General features: G+C 46.1%; 1 pseudogene; it reads left to right on the top strand.

Annotated features, from left to right (window-relative positions):
- Window positions 1–1,750: 1,750 nt before the first annotated feature.
- On the top strand, window positions 1,751–1,863 carry LOC132432999 (small nucleolar RNA SNORA70; annotated as a pseudogene).
- The last annotated feature ends 7,085 nt before the right edge of the window (window positions 1,864–8,948 follow it).

Below are 8,948 nucleotides of genomic sequence, written 5' to 3'. Positions count from 1 at the left end.
GCATTGCCTCATTCACCTCAGGCTGTGTAAATGGCATCCCACCGAGTTGTGCAGTGCACAGACTCTACAACTGTACATGATAGTCCTGAGGGTAAGATTAAAAGAAAACAAACCTTCCAATCTAGACTGTCCTACCCTAGGAATGGCTAAGTGCTAAGGCCCTAGACAGCACCCTGTTCCTTGGTGGGATGGGAATGACAGATTGTGAAAGGGTCTTGGAAAAGGAAAGTAGGGGTGGGGTGGAGCCACTCACTTGCTGAAAGGTAATGCACTTCCAAGAATATCAGGTTCTCAGCAGTTGTCAGGATCATGCAATGTATTACTTCCCAGAGGATGACGAAGGCAGACCCACCCGGTGACCTGGTCTCATGGAATTTGGCCTCCCTGCTTTGTAGGGCCTGTCCAGGTCTGTTCCACCATGGAAGCAGGGTCAGCAGTACAGAAGGAAAACCCTCGTGAGGCAGAATCATGCATCTCAGAAAGGACTAAGAAGGTCCTCGTTCTCACTTCCCTGGAACTCCGTTCCTGGGCTCCTGGGCCAGTTGGACACACAGTTGTGCAGTAAAGCCAAGGTAAACTTTGGCCACTCCTGATAACATCTGCTCCAGCAGGTCAAGAGCAGGACAAAGTACAGGAGAGAGATTAAAGTGGTTGCTGCTTTCAGCGGGTTTGACTAAGGCTGGGTAAGAAAGATGCAAAACTCATTCGTCTGACAAGTTCCAGGCTGTTGGCAAAGACCATCATGAGAAGTTCCGCTCTGGACAGGGGAGTTTGCCCAGCAAATGCTGGAACAAGGGAGCCGTGCTCAGGAGTCGGGGGATAAATGAGGCAAGGCTGGAGAAATGGACTTGGAGCCAGAAAAGGAGGTGTTAGAGCAAGGGAGGTCCTGGTGGGAGATGGGGAAGGCCACTGGTTTGCCAGGGTCTGGCCTGCTTGGCAGGACCATGGGCATCACCTAACAAAGGAAAAACACAGGCCTGGCTCTGGTGGAAACAGCAGCATCTCCATCAGCTGCTTTTAGAATCCTGATCTAGGCTGTGGAGCTGGGGCTCCATTATGCGACAATAGCATTCACACGGCTCACCCAGAAAATCAACTCAAACTTCTCAGCTCTTGCTTTGACTCAAGTCCCCATGGGTGTCCTGCTCCGGAGCTGGCTGTGTACTCAGGGGTTGAATGAGTTGCTCAGGAAAGTTTATGGATTGAATAACACCAGGATGAGTAACCAGAAGTAGTTTTCTAAAAAAAGATCTCCAGAGAAAGAAGACCACTAACAGGTTCTGAGACCTGTATAGGTGGGTTGCTTCCTGGAGATCAATGAATGCACTGGATTGAGGGTTCTTAAAACTGGTAATGTAGCAGAACGTCCTCAGGGTCTCGTTAAAAGTTCTGAGGCCCAGACTACGGAATCAGATTCTCTTGGCAGGGAGGCCAAAAATCTGGATCCGACAAGTTTCCCAGGTGCTTTAAACATACAGGCTGGTTTGGAAATCCAAGCATAGGGGACCTCCAGAGATCATTACTGTCCCCAGAGCAGAGCTGCAATGACTGCCCCAAGCTGCCCACGCTGCCCCTCTGCTCCTGTCCCGTGTGCCTGACTGTGCTACAGTCCAGAAGAGGGAAACCAGGAGCGCTTGGTTAGGACCTGCCTCCAGAAGCCCCCAGTGCAATGTTTAAATCATGGCACCAGCTACATGCCCCTCCCCAGGCAGATACAAAGTTAGGGAATCCAGCCCTTGAATGGAAACTATGGCAAAGCAGGAAAGTGATTAAGAGTTGTCTTCCCAGTGTGCAATGGCTGCAAACAGCAGCCTCCTCAATAGTGTATTCAGCCTGTTGCCCTAAGGGACCTTGGAGACAGCCCTTTCCAGTGGACGTCATGACTGGCACGCTGTCCCCAATCTAGGCTCCAGACGGGTATGCGAGGTGCCTTTGGAAAGCCCCAGGGCACAGTGGCCAGAGTCCACATTGGCCAAGTCATAAAGTCCAACCTCACCAAGCTGCAGAACAAGGAGCATGTGATTGAGGCCCTCCACAGGGCCAAGGTCAAGTTCCCTGGTGGCCAAATGATCTCCAAGAAGTGGGGATTTACTAAGTTTAATGCAGGTGAATTTGAAAACATGGTGGCAGAAAAGCGGCTCATCCCGGATGGCTGTGGGGTCATATACATCCCTAATCGTGGCCCTCTGGACAGATGGCGGGCCCTGTGCTTGCGAGAGCCTTGGTGCTGTCCCCTCCTTACTCATGCCCACCAATAAATCCTACTTTCCTGTCAAAAAATTAAAAAGAAGAGTCGTCTTGCTGTTTTGGTGGTGGTGGTGTTTGTTTTGTTTTGTTTTTCATTGATGTTGGTGAAAATCCAAAGGAGCCATGTCAGGCCACTCTCAAAGGCAGTTGGTACAAGGGATCATTCACTTCTATCTGCACATGTTTAAAATTCCATCAGCAAAGTCATAAAGCATATAGAAAAGAGAAAGGAAAGGGAATTAAAGCTTCTAACAGAAGAATAAGAAAATACGCTAAAATACACAGAATGAATATGGTGATTAAGGACGCAAAGTCAGAATAACTGCGCCCATATTCTAGTGGTCAGTACTGAAGATGCAAATACATAACTAGACACACAAACTAGAAATACATTTTACGTTAAAATGAAAATTTGTGCTAATGGAAAGAGGATTAAGATCTAGAAAATCATCCAGACAGCATTTTTTTAAGCAAATCAAAGTTATCAGACTCTTCAATGTTTGGTAGACTCCTCCAGTGAAATGCAGAGGCCTGGAGATCTTTGTGGGGAACTTTGTGGTTACAAATTCAACTTCTTTAATGGTTGAATGGTCCTCTAACCATTAGAGAAATTGAATTCAGAGTTTAAAATTTCCTGAAAAAATAAATCTCTTCTGGTTTCAGCTCTGACATGTAAAGAAGCTGGAAGTCATTACTCCCATCCTGAAGAAAAAGCTTTAAAAAACTGAAAGTCGGTGACTTTTCTTGGACCCATCACAGAACTGAGGTCACAGGGCAAACAGCCACTTCAGAACCTGGAGAGACAGGCAAATCCAGAGAATCACAGCCCAGATCTGTTTACCTGGGGCAGAAGCAAATGGTGAACTGGGGCAAATGGTCTTCAAAGATAGAATAGACAAAAGGATACTGTCTTTAGCAGATAAAGGGCTGACACCCGTGATGGGGAGAACATGCAGACCCCAGAGAGAAAGTGAGCAAAGACTGTGGATAGGCAAGAGGAGACATAAAAGTGCTCAAAACAGTTGTGGGAATAAGTTCAAGTTCACTAACGATGAAAGAAAAGCAAATTAAACCCCTGAGATAGGTTTCCTAAATTCTCTCCAAGCTGGCTGGAGCAAAGACTCTCTCTGGTGGCCATATCACACTGTTACATCCTTTCTGGAAGGCAGTTTAGCAGCTGATGTCAACAACCTTAAAACACTGTGTACCCTTTTGCCTAGGAATTCCAATTCTAGGAAACTGCCATGAGAAAAACAGTTGGGGTCAAAGGCTGACACCCAAACATGTTTGCCTCACACTACAGTGATAAGGAAATGCCAGAATATGCAAAATGCTGGCAAGGAGCGGGTGTGTAAACAATTCATGGTATCTATTAAAATGAATGTGGAGAATCCACTAAAATTACACTTAGAAAACGTTCTTGATAGGATAAAATGCTTATGGTGCTGTCTAAAGGGGAACGAAGAATACAAATTTGTATAAATCACATATTTTCACCTGCACTTAAAGCAGTTGAAAGGAAACATACAAAATATTAAAAGAGTTTATGTCTGGGTGAGAGCTGGCAGGGAGATTGGAAAATAGAGATAAATATTCTTAAAACTAGAATTTCAATATAAACAAGCAATTTTATGTTCAAGACTTCTACAAATCTTTTTTGTTGAGCTTAAAAACCTTTTTTGGACTATAAAAGTACATCAACTCAATGAAAGTTAATTAACGAACAATGTGCTGAAATAATTAAATTGATAAGAAAACTCATGGAATTTTCTAAAAGCCCTGACTACTGTGATTATATAAATTGTACATAACAGAGAAAATTATTTTAGTGATAGGAGGAAAGGGAGAGGGGGATGGACCATGAGCCTCTGTCAAAACCAGTGTGTGTGTGATGGAGGGTTTGTGTGATTCATTTATGAAATCACATCGGAGAGCAGTTCTTTCTCCATTTTTCTATCCCTTTAAAAATATTTTAAACACAGAAAGGACAGAATAATATAACCCACTCCTAGATTCAACACGTTAGCATTTTGCTGCGTTCAGATTCTTTTATTTTTTTTAATTAATTTATTTTTAATATATTTATTTATGGCTGCGTTGGGTCTTCATTGCTGTGCACAGGCTTTCTCTAGTTGCGGCAAACGGGGGCTACTCTTAGTTGCGGTGCGCGGACTTCTCGTTCCGGTGGCTTCTCTTGTTGCAGAGCACGGGTTCTAGGCGCACGGGCTTCAGCAATTGTGGCTTGTGGGCTCTAGAGCACGGGCTCAGTAGCTGTGGCTCACGGGCTTAGTTGCTCTGCGGCATGTGGGATCTTCCTGGACCAGGACTCGCACCCGTGTCCCCTGCATTGGCAGGTGGATTCTTAACCACTGCGCCACCAGGGAAGTCCCCAGATTCTTTTATTTTTAAGGAAATAAACGTTGTGGATACATTTGAATTCCCTCCTGAAAACCCTGCCCCCTCCAGTTCATTCTCTCCATCCCACCCACCTCACACTCACAGCTGTTGATTTGCTGCTTTCCTGTCCTATGAGAGAAGCAGTTGTCAAAATTGTAGCCATGAACTTCATTTATTTGTGCATCCAGTACAGCAGAGGTTTCCCCCACCATAACCTGGCCAGGTGACTCCCTGCTGTGAGCCTGTGACCATGTCCCTCAAAGGGCACCCCGCTCCCAGTCAGAGGCCCTGGACACTCTCCCTGCTCAGCCCCATGGGCTGTGTGACCTGAGAAAGTCTTCACTGTAAGACAGCCTCTTCCTTGGTACCAGAGGCATCCGGGCTGTGATTTGTGATCCCTTCAGGCTCGAGAGTAGGAAGCTAGGCAGCATCTCTGGGTCCCTCCCCACATCGCAGCCTGTTTTTCTAGCCTTCCTTTTTTGTCTTTCCTATGCTGACTCTGAGAAGTGTTACCCACATTTCATCCTTTGGGAACTGCGATGGTGGAGGAAGCGGACACGTGGAGGGCAGTGAAGAGCTGGGGGCTGTTATCGTCTGTCCGCAGGGTGCTTTATTCACTAGCAGCTGCTGGGTTCACTCATCAAAGATTTATTGAGCCCCTGCTCTATAGGAAGCACTGTCCCAGGCTTGGGCAGACACAGACTCAGCTTCTGTCTTGATGAGCTGCCTCTTCCTGCTGTAATAAATTACTGCAAACTTGTGGTTTAAAACAACACAAACGTACTGCCTTATGATTCTGAAGGTGAGAAGTCTAAAATCAGGGTGTGGGCAGGGCTGGTTCCTTCTCAAGGCCTCAGGGGAGAATCTGTTATTAGCCTTTTCCATCTTCTAGAGGCCACCCGCATTCCTTGGCTTGTGGCCCCATCCTCCATCTTCAAAGTGTAACCCGTTACTCCAACCTCTGATCTGTCTTCCCATCTCCTTTTTCTGATCTCGGACTCTCCTGCCTCTCTTTTATGAGGAGCCTTGGGATTACATTGCCCCCCACCCTGCCACCGATAATCCGGGCTAATCGCCCCATCTCAAGAGCCTTAACTTGATCACACATGCAAAGCCCCTTTGCCACTAAGGTAACATATTCACAGGTCCTGGAATTCAGATGTGGATAGCTTGAAGTGGGGGGAATCAATCTACCTACCACACTGTCCCCGTGGCAGTTTTCTCTTGTGATTAGTTGTTAAGTCATAGCAAATGCAGAGGGAGGAGAGGTGGAGAGCCTCAGCAGGGAGGTCAGAGCCCTCCCCAAGGAAGCAACACTTACGCCAAGACTGGGAGGCTGAGGTATATTGAACATTTGCAGAGGGAAGAGCCCCTGCGGAGGCCAGGCAGCAGGATGAGGCCGGGGCGGGGGCTGCGGGGGTGATGAACTGTCTGAAGCCTGATAGGTCAGGAGGAGAGAGAGGAGGAGAGAGTGGCCTGAGATGAGGTCAAAGGGGGAGGCCGGGGCCAGACAGTCCAGGCCTAGGGATTTGGTTAAAAGATATTTTTCTTACTATCAGTGGAGATGTGTAAACAGGGGATGACTGACTGACTTATTTTTGACTAAGTCCCCTCTGGCTCTATTGTATGGAGATGACCCTGGGGAGGGTATTCTGACCTTACCCTGTGTGATGGAGAATAAGGGCTCCCCCAAAGATAGTCATGTCTTAGAGAAAGACAAATATCACATGGTATCGTTTATATGCAGAATCTAAAAAACGGACACAAATGAACTTATTTACAAAACAGAAACAGACTTCCGGACTTAGAGAACGAACTTATGGTTTACTGGGGGGAAGGGTCGGGGGGAGGGATAGGGAGTTTGGGATTGACATGTACACACTACTATATTTAAAATGGATAACCAACAAGGACCTACTGTATAGCACAGGAAACTCTACTCAATGTTATGTAACAACCTAAATGGGAAAAGAATTTGAAAAAGAATAGACACATACATATGTATAACTGAATCGCTTTGCTGTACACCTGAAACTAACACATTTTTAATCAACTATACTCCAATATAAAATAAAAAGTTTAAAAAAAAGAATGTATATGTATAACTGAATCACTTTGCTATACAGCACAAATTAACACAACATTGTAAATCAATTATACTTCAATAAAATAAATTTTAAAAAATCATTAAAAAAATGTCTTAATCCCTGAAACCTGTGGATGTACTGTTACATGGTCAGGGGGAATTGAGTGGCAGATGAAATTAAGTTGCTAATCAGCTGACCTTAAAGTAGGGAGAGTGGCCTGCATGACCCAGGTGGGCCCTATGTAATCACTGAGGTCTTTAAATGTGGAAGAGGGAGGCAGGTGAGTCAGCATCACAGTGATGTAAAGAAGACTCAACTAGCTACCGCTGGCTTTGGAGGCAGAGGACAGGGCTTCCAGCCAAGGAGAACAGCAGCCTCCAGAAGCTGGAAAGGCGAGGAAATGAATCCTCCCCTTGAGCCTCTGGGAAGGAGCATAACCTTATGGACATCTTGATCTTGGTCCAGAGAGATCCATTATGGACTTCTGAACTCCAAAACTAGAAGACAGTGAACTTGTGTGTTTGAAGCCACTAATGTTGTAGTCATCTGCACAGCAGCAATAGGAAGCTAACACCCCTGGAGGTTCCGGGACACCATTGAGGCCTAAGTCGGGGAACAGGGAATTGCCGAGGGAGGGGACTTGATGGATTTTTCTTTTAAAAGGCCTTGATCCTGGGATCTGGGGAGCTGGACACTTCATTTTATGAAAAAGGAATCAGAGGCTTAGAGTGAGGGATAAAGCACTTTACCTAGGAAAGAACAAAGTTAAGAATTACATCCAACTTCTCAGAAACCATGCAAGCAAGAAGAGCGTGGAGTGAAGTATTTAAAGTGTTGAAAGAAACCACCAACCTAGAATTCTGTGCTTTGTGAAACTATTTTTCAAAAGTGAAAGAGAAATCAAGGCTTTCTCAGACAAACGAAAGTGGAGGGTATTTGTTGCCAGTAGATCTGCCTTGCAAGAAAATGCTAAAAGACATTTTTCTCTAAGAAGGAAAATAATATAGGTCAGAAACTTAGGTCAACATAGAGTAAGGAAGAGCATCAAAGAAGGAATGAGTAAAGGTAAAGTAAAAAACTTTTAGTTTTCTTATAAATGGATCAAAAAGATAACATTTGCTCAACATAATACCGACAATGTATTCGCTCATGGGTAATTGTGCTCAGGCCGCACAGCTGGAAGTGGTGAAGGGAATAACCAAACCCTTGTCAGTTTGGGAAGGGAAAGCCCTGCTGAGAGCTGCAGCCCCGCACATGGCGTCAGCATGTTACAGGTTTGTGCAGCACCCGTGGAACTGAGCGGTCCAGAGTCCCGTTGAGGAAGAACTTGTCCAGCTGCAGGACGCAAGCCGTGAGCATCTTCACATCTGCCTCACCCAAGGTGGGACGCCAGCACATGTGGCACCTGAGCCAGCCAGGGGCATAAAAGCCTGGCCATGTGGGTCAAATGTGGACGCTGCCAGGCGATCCTTGCTGCAGAGCCCTTTGCAAGACCAGAACAAGTCTTTGGACGGCAAAGACAGATAGAAATGCTGCAACTAGGGGCTGAGGGAGCCCAGCTTTGCATTCTAGGTAGTATTTTACTCCAGGCTGCTTTTGTTTTCAGCACAGAAAAATGAGTCAGGGGCCTCCCCATCTTTAATGCTTGTTTTGGTTTTTGTTCTTTCTTTTGAAGGTGAGGAGTGGGTGCTTGCACATGTGTCTTGATAAGGGAGAAGCAGAGCTCTTGGACGGTGGATTCCTGGGGAACTAGCATCCTCCTGCCCTGGCCAAGTCATACTCATGCCTCTGCCTGGCTATACATCTCATCTTCCTGCCCCCAGCTGCTTGCGGGCAACAGAATGAATTGAGCGCTGGGCAGGGGCACCACATTATCACCTGATTCACAGTCTGAGAGGGAAGCTGACCTTACCCATTCAAAGGGCAGGGGGAGCCATTTGTCCCCACTCATCACAACTTCCTCCTGGCTCCTGCCTCCGACGTCTGGGAAAAAACAGGGCACTTTATCCACATCAGCACGGTAGCTTCTGGTGAGAATGGAAGGGGTGGAACAGGGCTCAAGCAGCCATGAGTGAAGCCTCAGAAAGCTACAAGGACCACGTAACAATAGGGATGTGGATACCAGCCCAAATCATTTTTCTCTGTCAATCCCTGAACACTTTGTTTTTCAGAAATTCTCTATGTATGCAGAGATTTTAGTGTTTCAGCTTCACATGT

The sequence above is a fragment of the Delphinus delphis genome, chromosome 10 (genome assembly GCF_949987515.2).
Source record: "Delphinus delphis chromosome 10, mDelDel1.2, whole genome shotgun sequence".
NCBI lineage: Eukaryota > Metazoa > Chordata > Mammalia > Artiodactyla > Delphinidae > Delphinus > Delphinus delphis.
This window is presented reverse-complemented; position numbering and strand designations above follow the sequence as displayed.